This window comes from Caloenas nicobarica, chromosome 18 (assembly GCF_036013445.1).
Source record: "Caloenas nicobarica isolate bCalNic1 chromosome 18, bCalNic1.hap1, whole genome shotgun sequence".
Taxonomy (NCBI): Eukaryota; Metazoa; Chordata; class Aves; order Columbiformes; family Columbidae; genus Caloenas; species Caloenas nicobarica.
The window spans coordinates 12,888,401-12,901,187 of NC_088262.1; the positions used below are offsets into that span (position 1 = coordinate 12,888,401).

General features: G+C 52.4%; 1 protein-coding gene across 1 annotated transcript in view; it reads right to left on the reverse strand.

Annotated features, from left to right (window-relative positions):
- MYH10 (myosin heavy chain 10) overlaps positions 1 to 1,442 on the reverse strand; it is a 98,802-nt gene extending 97,360 nt beyond the window's left edge. Inside the window, exon 1 of the mRNA XM_065647823.1 lies at positions 1,354 to 1,442. The gene's annotated coding sequence lies outside the window, so the exon portion shown is untranslated. The remainder of the gene's footprint in view (positions 1 to 1,353) is intronic.
- Between the last annotated feature and the right edge of the window lie 11,345 nt (positions 1,443 to 12,787).

The following is a 12,787-nucleotide window of genomic DNA, read 5'->3' on the forward strand; positions in this document are numbered from 1 at the left end:
AGCAGACCGTTTACTAGCGACAGTTTAACTCAAAGCAAGAGGTGATGACTCAACACAAAGTATTTTAGAAGAACCTGTGAGAGAAAAGTTCAACGAAGGAAGAGGGAATCGTTGAGAGGACACCTTAAGTGATAGCTGAACTTCTCAGCCAGGAAAATGAAGATATTAGTCAAGGAATGCTACATTTGGCTCAAGAAGCCCACAATCTAATATCTGAGCCTCCAACCTCAATTTGGAAAGCTGTCTCCACTGCGCTGAACTACAGCTGAAGTTCCAACAAAGACCTGAAGCACCATTGCCGCCCTCACGCACAAATCTTGGCAAGAAGCCCCTGCAGGCTCCCTGGCCAGGTATGACAGACAGACATTTCTCATCGGCTCAGTCCCAGTTCTGCACACTGAGATGCAGTGAAACCCAGAGGTCAAATAAAACTCACTTGACAAAATTATTCTTTATCGTTCCCCAGCACAATGAAAGGCTGAAGACTGAAATAAATGCAGATTGACTCTATACCACTTCCTGAGGAATACACCTAACATTGCGGGGTCACAGACAGTTTCAGGATCATTTTTCCACTTCAGCTTTTCACTCCACAGAGCCCAACACAAAAGACTCTCTGCAGCAGCAAACCAAGTTGCAGCTCACTCTGCCCAGGGCTCCCCTCTTAACAATGGCATTCAAATGAAATACACAAATGAGCATATTTATCATGCAGGAATCCAGCGCTCCCAAAAGACGACTAATGCAAGAAAAAAAACCCTACACGCGTTCTGCTCCTCTGCACAAGGAGGGAAGCACCGAGGCGCTGGGGAGCGGCACCCCGCGCTGCAGCCCGGGCGTTTCCAAGGACAGGGGCAGCCCGAGGAGCCGCACCGCCTCCAGGCAACGAGGGCTGATGCTCGCCGTCCTCCCGCGGGAGCGGCCGCGGAGCCCCCTCGCCGGGCCCGCAGGCCCCGCCGCCGCCCCGAAGGGCAAACGAGACGGCCCGGGCCACTCGGCCCGGCGGGGCCCGGGAGCGGCCCCCTCCGCGCCGCAACCCGCCCCAGCCCTGCGCCCCCCGCCCGGTCGCCGCCCCGCCCGCGCGGAGGCTGCGAGAATGGGAGAAAATGGCCACCTTCCCCTCAGCGATGCGGCGGGAGCGGCGGCGATGCGGCGGAAGGGGGGCGGGAAGGGGGGCGGGAAGGGGGAGATGCGGCGGCGCGGGCGGGCCGGGCGGCGCGGCCCACACAAGGGGGTCTTTGTGTGCCGCCGGGCTCGCCGTCCCCGCCCCACCCCCGCCGCGGGCGGGCCCGGCTGCGCGCCCCCGGCGAGCGCCCCCAGTCCGCCCCGGGGACTCGGGCCCCGCCGCCTCACCTGTGTAGCGCCCGGCTGCCGCCGTGCCCCGGAGCTCGCACCGCCCGCCCGGCTCCTCAGCACTCGCGCCGCTCCGCCCCCCGCCCTCCGCGCTCCTTTAGCGCCACACCGAGCCCTCCGCCCCTCGCTCGCCGCCGCCGCCGGTCCCGCCCCCATCGCCGCCGGCTGCCGCCCTTCCATTGGACAGCGGCCACGTCCGTCCGCCGCCCCTTGCTCGCCCATTGGCCCGTGGTGAGGCCGCTCTCCAGCCACGGCCATAGCAACCTCCACACGCTACCCTCCAAACCCCGCCTCCCCGTTTCACCCCGCCTCTTGAGCACTCTTTGGCGGGCTCCGCCCGCCGTAAAGCACAGCGCTCCTCTCACTGGGCGCCCTCCACGCCTGTCAGGGTGGGCTCCGCCCCGCGCTGCAGCACGCCCGGCGGGGTGCGCGGCGCGTCCCCGGCGCTGCAGCGGGCGGTGCGCACGGTGCTGCAGCGCGGGGCGGGCGCGCGCTTCTCCTTCGCCCACCCCCGGTCCCGTCCCCGTATTTTGGGTCGATAAAGGGTGTTTCAGGCCCCAGGTCCCGAGGCGGCTTCCACCGGCGTGAGAGATAACGGGGAAACCCGTCCGCGAGCGCTGGGAGCGGGGACTGCCGTCCCGCCGGCGCCGCGCTGGGGGTCGCCTCACGCTCTCGGCGCGCCCGGCTGAGGCGGCGGTCGCTGTTTTCCAAGCCCCGGGCGGGTTGGCCGGGCCAACAGCAAAGCACCCGGACCCGATTTCCAAACTTCTAGCTCTAGAAGCTCTGCTGCAGCCCTCGGTAATTGCTCCCGGGGGTAATTACCCTGGCTATTAAAAACCCAACCCTCGCTGCAACTCTGACGTGGTCTCCCAGGCCCAGGGTCCCGCCGAGTGGCTCTGCCGGCCCTGCAGCCCCTCAGCAGAGCTGGCGGGAGCCATTCGGCTGCTCCAGCCCTGCTCGCATGTGTGTTTTTCCCCTTCCTTCAACATAATCCTGAGGCTTTTTGGAGCCCTTGCCTGTTTGACAGCAGCTTTTCTGGATCAGGCGGGTAGGAAAAGCCTGCAGCATGGGGAAAAAGGAAAAAAAGCCATTTGCAGCATCTCTCAGAGTCTCATGTGGACTTTGGAAATCGGTGCGGGGTGGGTTTTGGGCGTAACACATCAGGGGCTACTGGCCCATGAGTGCCGCTGCCAGGGATTTCGAGATGGGTAACTTCGATACCGGTATGGCTGGCCTTGGTTTATTTTCAAAATCTTTCCCATGTTTTGCTCCCTGGCCCAGAGCTTCTCGGGCATCACACACAGTGTGTTCAACCTCCAGGGATTGGGCGCAACCTCTCGCCACTGCCACGGCTCGTTCCAGCCCTGCACGTGAACACCAGGGGTTCCCGGTGCTGGGGCTGCGGGTTTTATTTCTCTGCCGAATGCAAATGTGAGTGGCTCAGGAATCAGAGCTGTTTTGGTGGAAGGAATATGTGTCAGATCCTTCTGAACAAGACTGCCAGCGGGGTGAGGAGCAGAGAGAAGCATCAGGAAGGACCATCAAGCCTGGCGTGTGGGGAAGCTGCAGCAGGGGATCCCAGGAAGGGTTGGGGGTGTCAGGCAGCCCCTGGGGAGAGGAGCAAGGATGTCTCCCATTTCCCCTGTGCTTAATAAGCAGGACTTTCTATGGACTACCTGCACAAGTGGAAGTGTGCCAAAGCAGCACTTGCCATTTCAATACGACTTAGTAATTTTGAATGGGTTGCTCTGTTCAAAAAGAGAGGCAATCGGGCAAACTGTGGGGAACCAGGCTCCTGGCACGGAGCTGGAAATCATTCGGTCATCTCTGCTCATCTCTGCACACAAATCAGTTCATGTGCAACTCCTGGCACTTGGGATTTATATGAAAGTCTCCCTCTTAATTACCATTTCAGTGGGAGGTCTCGTACATCCTGTTTCGCAGAAAAATAAGGGTGTTGACTCGCAAACGCAGGTAGATGAAAGCCAAAAGGCTGAACTGGTTACTCCCCAGCTGTTTTTCGCTTTGCAAGGACTGCCACTCCTGGGGCCAGGACGGCTGAGCTGCGTGGCGAGCCGCCCCAAGCAGCCGGAGGCAGCAGAGCGAGGCCGACACCGCGCGGACTTTGTGTTGCTTTAACACAGGCAATCCGGCATGCCGCATCTCCCAGGATTTACAATTTTTCCTTGCTCAGCTATCAGGTCTCCATGAGATACTTGGCCATGGAGCGATACCAGCTTCTTGGCGACACCAGGGCTTCACAACAGAGCAACCTGACGAGTATTTTGCTCCCTTTAGAAAAGACATATGCTCAAGGAGCAGTATCACGCACTGGTTACAGTCACCACATGGGGCGGCTGAGGCCTGGGGGTGGTGCAACACCAGCACCCCCACACCCTCACACTCCGAGTCAGCCCATCCGCATCACGCTGCTTCAGGCTTCAGTCACAGAATTTCCATTTTTAGGCGTACGGCATCTTTTAAAAGAAAAATAGAAACATCACACAGAAAGCATTATTCTAAAGAGAAGCTGTTTGAAGAGTTTAGTTTCTTTTAGAAAATGGTTTCTATGGAAAATCTTTGAGGATCCTGTAGATGCTACATGGAGTGTGTCAGGGTTATAGCACTGAGTTATTATTTTTATCACATAATTATTTTTATCTAGGCCAGTGCTAGAAAGGAATTCCCCAAATCCACTTTAACCCCTAGAGGGAAAGATGGTATTTCTATCTTCCCCAGGAGTCTGGAAAGAGCAGAAAGAAACATCTTTCATAAAGGATTTTTATTTGCAATAGAAACTCATCTGGTCCCTAATTCTAAAATTGCTCCCCTACCTTTAAAGAGAAGGCTAATGATACCGTTGCTACTAGGGCATGCATGTGCTTAGGGCAAAGTATGTCCGGTGGGTGTTTCCAGAGCTGGAACCTGAGCAGGTAAATAAGACCAATAAAGCTTAAAGCATTGCTTGAGATTTTTAAAACAATGTAGAGGATTGAGGTAAAAAATGCTCTATTCATTTCTAATTTAGAGGTCTTACTACTGGTGGCATGTATTGGAAAGGTAACTTCCATACTGGGTGATGTGCACCTCGGTCTCCAGTCTGCTTTGGACAGTGCTGGGCAGAATTAAATTCTGTGAGAGGAAAACATACAGCTGACATCCAACAGCTGTTTGTTCTGTCCCGTGTCCCCACCAGCAGTCACAAATAAGCCAAACAGCCCTTGTTCCTTGATTATTTGACACTTTTGCTTCCTGCAGAGACTGGCATCCTCCCTCCTTGCCCAGTTTCTGGCTGCAGTGGATTGTGGGCGCATCTCCAACACTTACAGACCCAGGTCTGGCCTTCCCAGGGAATCTCTGCAAAGCAGGAACATCTTCACTTCTTTGTGGAACAGTTTTTTTCTCCATAACTTCAAGTACTGAACAACACTGAGCCAAGATTTAGAATTAAATATTTAAATGCAGGAGCTGCATATGTACAAACATGGTCTGTGCTCAGTGGTGACAAGGGGACACGTGAATAAACTGCATGCGGATTTGGTTTCCAGTTCAAATCCTGACATGGTGTGGCTTTGGGCAGCCACAGTACCTCCCCTGCCCTCACCTTGCAAATGGAAGAGGCTTCATTATGCCCGTTTGCCATGTCAAAGATGAGATCACGTTTGATGTATAATGTGCTCTGACACCTTCAGAGGAAGGTGTGAGGAAAAGACAGAATTGTTCATATAAAAACTTTTTTGTTGCATGGCATCAAAACACAGAGAAGTGTAGGAATAAAAGAAAAATTATTCCACAATAAAATTACTTTATAGTAAACATTTATATGGGAGAAGCTTGAAAGGAATTGGAAATTCAAGCCTTGTGCTTAATGCTTGAGTTTCAAAGCTTTCTGAGGTGTAATAAATTACAGTAAGATGAGGTTACACTTATTTCTTGAAGCATGCTGTCCTCTAGGGCTGTGCCGTTTATTTTATCTCATATGTCAACAGGAAACGTTCTGAAACAGGAGGTGTTCTCCAGGGCACTGTGCAGGGATCAGCACCAAATATGAGCTTCATTGTCTCACTCATCATATATTTTTGTCCTGGATAGTTTAAAAAGTTAGCTAAATCAGGAATGGAAAGTCTGCTTCTTACTTACAAAAGGGGATTGCACAATAGTTGATTGGATGGGCTGCTGTGAACCTGATGTCAGATCAGCAAAAATAGCCACCTCTGCACAAATGAGTCAAGATCCAAGCAGCAGAATGAAAGATTTACATTCCCTCTGAGCAAGCCTCCACAACCGCGTGCCTGTTTTCTAACAGGTTGTGCTGGGAGTCAAGACACTCCATAGAGCATCTCAAGCTTCTTGGGACATAGAACAGTCTCCCCAGGGAAGTGTCACAGCCCCAAGACTGACAACGTTCAAGAAGTCTTTGGATAACACCCTCAGACATGTGGTGTGAACTGTGGGGTTGTCCTGTGCAGGGACAGGAGTTGGACTCGATGATACTTGTGGATCCCTTCCAACTCAGGACATTCTATGAATCTATGACGGGCTGAAGCGGATGACCCGGGATGAGAACCATCTCGGATCATCCTGCTGCAGCCACGCCAGGAGTGAGACCTGGACACACAGCGGGGACCTGTGCTCACCTTCTCGCTGCTTTCTCTCTTCCTTCCCCTTTCCCCCATCTGTCACGCTGAGAAGGAGCGAAGGCCGGGAAGGTAGAGCAGGATTTTCGCAACCATGCCTTCCACCCTCTCCACAAGGGTTGGCATGCATTTCTCTTCCCTCAAGGAAAAGGAGGGCTCATTCACAAGTCTCTGCTTAAAAACAGCCAGAAATCTGAACCTCCCTTTTTCCCTCCAAGCAGGAATTTGTCTACGAGATCTGTCCTCCCCAGCCTCGCTCACCACACCCTGAGATCGGAAATTGTCCCTTGGAAAACCATGTGCGGCAGGTTTGGGGAGCTGCCCTTTTACTGCTGGCTAGCCGGGAGCTTACAGGTCACTGGGCTGGGTTCTCATCCCAGTTACACCAGTTTGCATTGCAGAAGCACTTCTCACTTGCAGTTTTTAAGAGAAAAGGATTCATCCATTATATAGTAGAAAGGCCAGAAGAAAAAAATATTTGGCATTGTATCATCAGAGAGTAATTTAAGCTGGAATGGACCTCAGAAGGTCATCTAGTTTAACCTAGCTAGAATTTTACAGATTAAAAAAAAAATTAAATAAAATAATGGAGGTTTCCTGTAGAGCCACTTGCAAACGGCACATTTCCGTGGGGATCTTTGCCTCATCCAGAACCGGCCTTTACTCAGCACGACTGCAAGATTAGGTGCTTGGAGGCCAGCAGGATGAGCACATCACACATACCTCTCCTGATGGGAAAGATTCCGTTCCTTGCATGTCGGATGTGGGGTTTATTTGTAGCCTGATCTTTCATGCCCCATCTCTATTTAGGCAGGGTTTGTGCACTGGTACTTGTACAGCACCCACTGTGGCTGGAAACCCTATTTTTCCCTCGCTTTCTTTCCCCTGTCCCACTGCTCACGCTGCTGGGGCTCACACAATGTTTCCTAATTTGAACTAAATGCCCCAGTTATAACTGGGCAAAACCAGCAGAGGTTTGCGGGTTGTTTGGGTTTTTTTTTGAGATTTGTTTTATACAAATACAAAAGTGATGCCAAGGAATGCAAGCCCCCTGCATGGCCCAGGATTTGGGCTGGACAGGAATTGAGGGGCTGGGCAGGAATCGAGGGGCTGCCCCTGCAAGAGCTCAGAGCACCAAACCCCAGGATGAAAGAGCTGAGCTCTTGTCCTGGTGGGGAATGGGCAGGGGCAGCTGCCCAGGGCTTGTTTTTCACCAGCCTGCAGTGGTCCTGGGCTGGGCCGAAAGGACCAAATCCTTCCTTTTGGACCAGAACCTCCATCCAAGACCAATCGCTCCTTTCTGGCGGAGATTTAACTCTAACCATCCATTTTTTTTACCCAATTAAAGGACCAGCAAAGAAGAAACAGTGCTGGAAAGTTCCCACCAGGGCATATCCAGTGCACTCGCTGGCCCTGGCCATGCCCATTGGACAAGGGGCAAAGTGACAGCAGGGCTGAGGGCCATGCTGGGGCCATGCCAGGGTGGGTGGGACACTGAGAACTGAGGGAACCCCTGGGCTGGGGTTGCCCCAGGTGTCCCCCAGCCCATGGGCTGTGCTGCTGGAACAGGAGGGGATCCACGCTGAAAAAACAAAGCCTGTCCTTGTGCATCCCAGCTCCACACCTGGTCTCGGCGGCTCTTCAAATGCCCTAACGTGCTGCAGTGGAGAAAAACCCTTCAGGGCCCACACTGAGGAGCAAACAGGTAAAAACTGAGCTGAGGATGGTGTCCAATAGAGCACAGGGGAGAAACCTTACACCAAGAGTGGAGATCTGATGGCAGCTGAGCTGCCTTGAGAGTCTGGGGCCCATTTTTAAAGACAAATAATGCGCTTGGGATGTCTTGAGAGAAGGTGTGAGCTCCTCAGGGTCCACCAGAGGAAGCACGGACATGCCTAAGCACACGGGCAGGTCCCACCAGACTGCCAGTGGTCTCCAGGGCTAGCAGTAACCTCAGCTTCTTCAGACCCGACCCCGAGAGCTTGGGTGCTTAGAAAACCATAGAAAAGCATTCTCGAGCTCTGCCTCATGCTTGGACACAGAGCACAGGTACTGCCAGCTCTCCTCACCCACTAAAACCCTCTCTTACTTTGAAAGTGTGTGTTTGCTGCAGCATTGCACCCTCCGACCATCTCCAGTCCCCACAAGTGGCAAGCAACGGCATGCAGGGTTTGCCCTACTGGTTTTGGCATACCGGGAATTTTCCCAGCTTCAGTTGGAGCCTCCTGTTAGACTCAGCACAGGCTTTAATTGGAGCTGATTTACAGCATTTTTATTGCTGCAGACAGCCAGCAGTTGGCACAGCAGGCAGTTTTAATATTACTTTTGCATTTTCTTATTGAATCACCAGCTTGGAAGGCAATTGCAGGGCTTTTTATAGCTGCCGCCTGCTCACAAGCAGCCTGGCGATGCAGCCCCCTCTGGTCTTTGGATAAATAACTCTCACCATCTGGTCTGGGGGGAGCCCATCCATTTGTCCGTCAGTGGACCCAAATGCCAAGGCACAAACATGTCTGAGCCTGGCAGGTCACAGAGCTGCTTGTCCCTTTGTTGGCTCCAGCAACACGGCCACTTTCAGCCAATGCTCTGGGGCTCATTGGTGGCTTTCCTGCCCTTTAAGGTCAGCATGGAGGTTTCCGCCTGGAGATTTTCGCCACATGTTTCTACCAGGGTGAAAAATGCAGCTTCTGCTGTGGAACAGGAGACACAGTCCGGGCCGGACCTGCTGCCTGCCTCAGGCATGTCCCGGTCCCTCCCTGCTCGGGACAGCCTGGTTGCTGGGGCAGAGGAGCATGTCCCAGGTACTGTCACCCTCCCGTGTCCAGCGGAGACTGTGACAGACCCAGTGACTGTAGGACATGTCTTCACCTGCAGCTCACCCTTTCCATTTCTGCTAAAACTTCTTGGTCTCACAGGCTCTCTGTCCTGGTCCAGGTCACAGAATCACAGAATGGCTGGGGTTGGAAGGGACCTCTGGAGATCATCTAGTCCAACCCACCTGCTAAAGCAGGTACGTACACCTACCTAGAGGAGATCGCACAGGATCATGTCCAGGCGGGTTTGAATGTCTCCAGAGAAGGACACTCCACAGCCTCTCTGGGCAGCCTGTTCCAGCACTCTGTCAGCCTCAAAGTAAAGAAGTTTCTCCTCATATTCAGATGGAATCTTCTATACCTCTGTGCATGGAGCACAATACATATCTAAAATGGAAGAGAGTGGTCTTCTCCTGCTATCAATTATCACATGCAGTTTGTTTTATCATATTGCATTCAAAGGAGCCAGTTGGTTTTTACACGCCTCTTCCATGGCTATTTATCTTTGACTTGAAAGCAGGAGGGTCAGGCCTCGTGGACACCAGCTTCCCGACACGGGTTAATGGCCAGCTGGAAAAACCCTCTCCCCTAGAAACCCAGCAGCTGAGCACAGCGCAAATGGGCTGGAAGACAAATTATTCCTGGGGGAAGTTCCTGCGAGGGGAAGCAGCCAGTGATTCTCCTGTCACATCCGTATCACAGCTGTCAGGGTACCCTGCGCAGGGAGTTCCCATCACCACCCTGGCAGCTGGGCTCACCCTGGAGTTTTAGCCCACAGCCACTATCTAATTCAATTTAATTCAATCCAATTTAGTGATTGACTGAACCCCGCTGGTTTAATTAGCAAGCCAATATTCAGCTATCAGCTGGTCACTGAGTTTGTAACTTGCTCCAACCCCTTCCCTGGGCTGGGGAGCAGGGAATTGATCTCTGCCGGGTCCCTCGGGCGGGTGAGGATGAGCAGAGTGCGGAGCAGTTAACCCCTGGCACAGCCCACACGGCGCATTAGCACCACAGAGCCCAGCTCCATCGTCAGATGAGTTCCAGCACCTTGCTCGATGCCAAAGGGACAATGGGCTGGCAGATCCCTGTTAAGGTGAGGGTGCTCACCCCTTCGTGGCACTGGTGTTGGCCTGAGCAGTGGTGTCTAGTTCCCTCCAGGCACTGTGCTGGTATGACTTGTCCCTAAGTCACAGCACCCAAGGAGTGATGGGGCAGAGTGACAATGTGGTGAAGTTTTCCCCAGCTGGCTGGGAGTAGCTGCAGTGTCACCTGCACACTATGGGCAGCCTCAGCATCAGCGAAGGGCTGGAGCAGAGTGCTGAAGGCACTTGCAGATCCCAGCAGGGACAACCCAGCCATGGCATGACTTTTCAAATACCTCCATTGCTTGTTCACGCCCTGTGGATGACGCTGCTTTGAGCTCTGTGGGTGGAAAACGTGCGTACTGCACAGGAAGAGTGGGAGACAACACAGAACAGAGCTTGAAGCTCTTGGGTACCACAGAGATGGCCCCAGAAGTGCAAAACCACCATTACTACAGCATGACATTGGGGGCTGGCAGAGCATCACGGTAAGCAGGGTACTTCCAATATGGTCATCTGTCCACTCTCATGGGCATAACCCTGTTCCTGTGGTCATGTCCCCATTCCTCTGATCATTGCCCCATTTCCATGGTCATCTCCTTGTTGCTGCGATCATCTCCTGATTTCTGTGATCATCTCACCATTCCTATGATAGTTACTGCGATCATTTCCCTATTTCTGTGATCATCTCCCCATTTCCAGGGTCATCTCCCTGTTCCTGTGGTCATCTCCCCATTCCCATGACCATCGCCCTGCTCCCACACAGGCCACATTCCTGTTTCCCACCTTGGCATGGGTGCAGCCCATGGCAGGGCATGGAGAAACCAGGGACCAATGCACACTCCTTGATCATTGCTCCCAGCTCATAGACACAGAGGAGGTCCAAGCACCATAGTGATGATGCTTGGTAGAGCTTTAGGATGAAGATTAATAAAGATGATTTGCAAATTTTCGATGATTTGCATTTAATTGGACTTCTGCATTTTCTCACTTGTTTGAGATGGATGAGATTGGTCTAAGCATCTGAAAAGGTTGGCTGTAAAACTGGTTGTTAATTATTAGAGCATGGCTGGGGTTGGAAGTGACCTCTGGAAATCATCTAGTCCAATCCACCTGCTAAAGCAGGTTCACCCAGGAAATTATCCTGGATGTTAACCTTGGTCTTCTCTGGCGTTGTTGGAAGGCGCCGTAGGATAGACGGCCGTTGCTGAAGGATGAACCCTGTTGGGTTCAGTTAAGCAGGTGTAGATATTCACATATCAGCACAGGAGCGGTTGCAACCACCTCCACTTAACCATCCACAACCTGATTGAAGAGTCCACACAACCCTGTTGCACCTGTTTGATGAACTTACCTGCACATGAATTTAAGGCAATCCGGAGATGAAGATGCTGCAACCTCCCCTGCCTCTGCTGAAGGATCTTGCTGCTAAATATTTAATGGAGAAGTCCTTCCTCCACGTGTATTTACACCCTGGGGTTTAAAAAGCCTGAAAGGTACATCTCTTTTAGCAGCTCAAATTTTTGTCATTGGTTTGTTTGGTTTTTTTCTTAGTTGTAATTTTGTATGTGTGTTGTTATTCAATCACCAACATGTCTGCACTGGGCGGAAACTCAACCTCATTCTGGGAAAAATAAAATACCTGGATTTTTTGTATTGTTTTCTGCTTGAACAACCTCTGCAGGTGTTGCTGTGCCTCCAGGGCAGCGAGCTGAGGGGTTTTTCAATGTAAAACCATGTGAAAATAAGCATAGAGAGGGAGTGCTCATACATGGACTGTGTTTAAATAGTGCTAAGTGATGATGGTTTGCATGGTGCAAAGAGCACCAGAGGAGGTGAAATGGCATAGAGGAGATGAGCAGAGGTTCAGGCTGAAGGAAATCCCAGAATTTCAGTCCTGGAGCAGGGAAATCAGGAGTCACCGGCCACCAATACCAGGGCCACCACACCCAGGGAACACCCTGAACTCTGGTGCATTAGCTGAGAGGATGGAGCTCCTGGCGAGGGGAGCAAAGCCACTATTTCAGGGTGTGTAAAGCCCCCACCGTCCCCAGCTTGAGCTGGGGATAACTGAGCATGGGATAACTGTGTCATCAGCACGTCTGTGCAGTTACTGGAGCCATTTGCAACAGCGGCAGCCGTGCTGCAGGGGACAGGGCTATTGATTTGCAACAGGAGATGCAGCCAATGGGGGGTTTTAATATACATGTCCTGTCAGGAATTTTATTTTTCTGTAGGGCTTGTTCCCCTCCCTCCTCCTGTTTCAATTTAAATTTTCTGTCAAGGTCCCAAAAGAGGCCAGCTCTCACCCCCAGCCGAACATACGCGGGACCTGTAACGAGTTAGGGCTGAATTCCTGCCAGCCCTTCTGGTAACGTTTAAAGAGAACACTGGTGGCTGTCCAAGCCCCAGACACTGTGGAGGAAAAAGGCAGCGCTTGACGGGAGTTCAGATATTGCAGGATATCTGGGAGACGAACCCATTCAGGATAATATTGCGACCCACGGTAGCGAGGTAATCCAGAAACAGCGAAGGGCTGATGAGCTCTCATAGCCAAAGGACTCCACAAAGCCTGGGAGGAGGAATGCAATTTATTTGTTTCTAATATCTAAAAATGGGTTTACTTGAAGGCATCTGGTGGAGGGAGAGATTTCAATTCCTCCTGTGTATTTTTTTTTTTCTTTTTGAGGGAAGAGCAACCCTTTTCTGGAATGCCTGCTGTAGCCACAGACTGGCTGTGGCCAGGCAGGCCCCGTGCAGCAGAAGATGGTTTCACAGCTCCGTGCTCCCAGGCCGGCTTTGCCAAAGGAGGCAGCTAAAAGTGCTGTAAAAGAGTGGGTTTCCAGCAGGCCCCCAAGGGTCAGGTCATGGCTCCTCAACCTCCTGAGTTTGGGGCAGC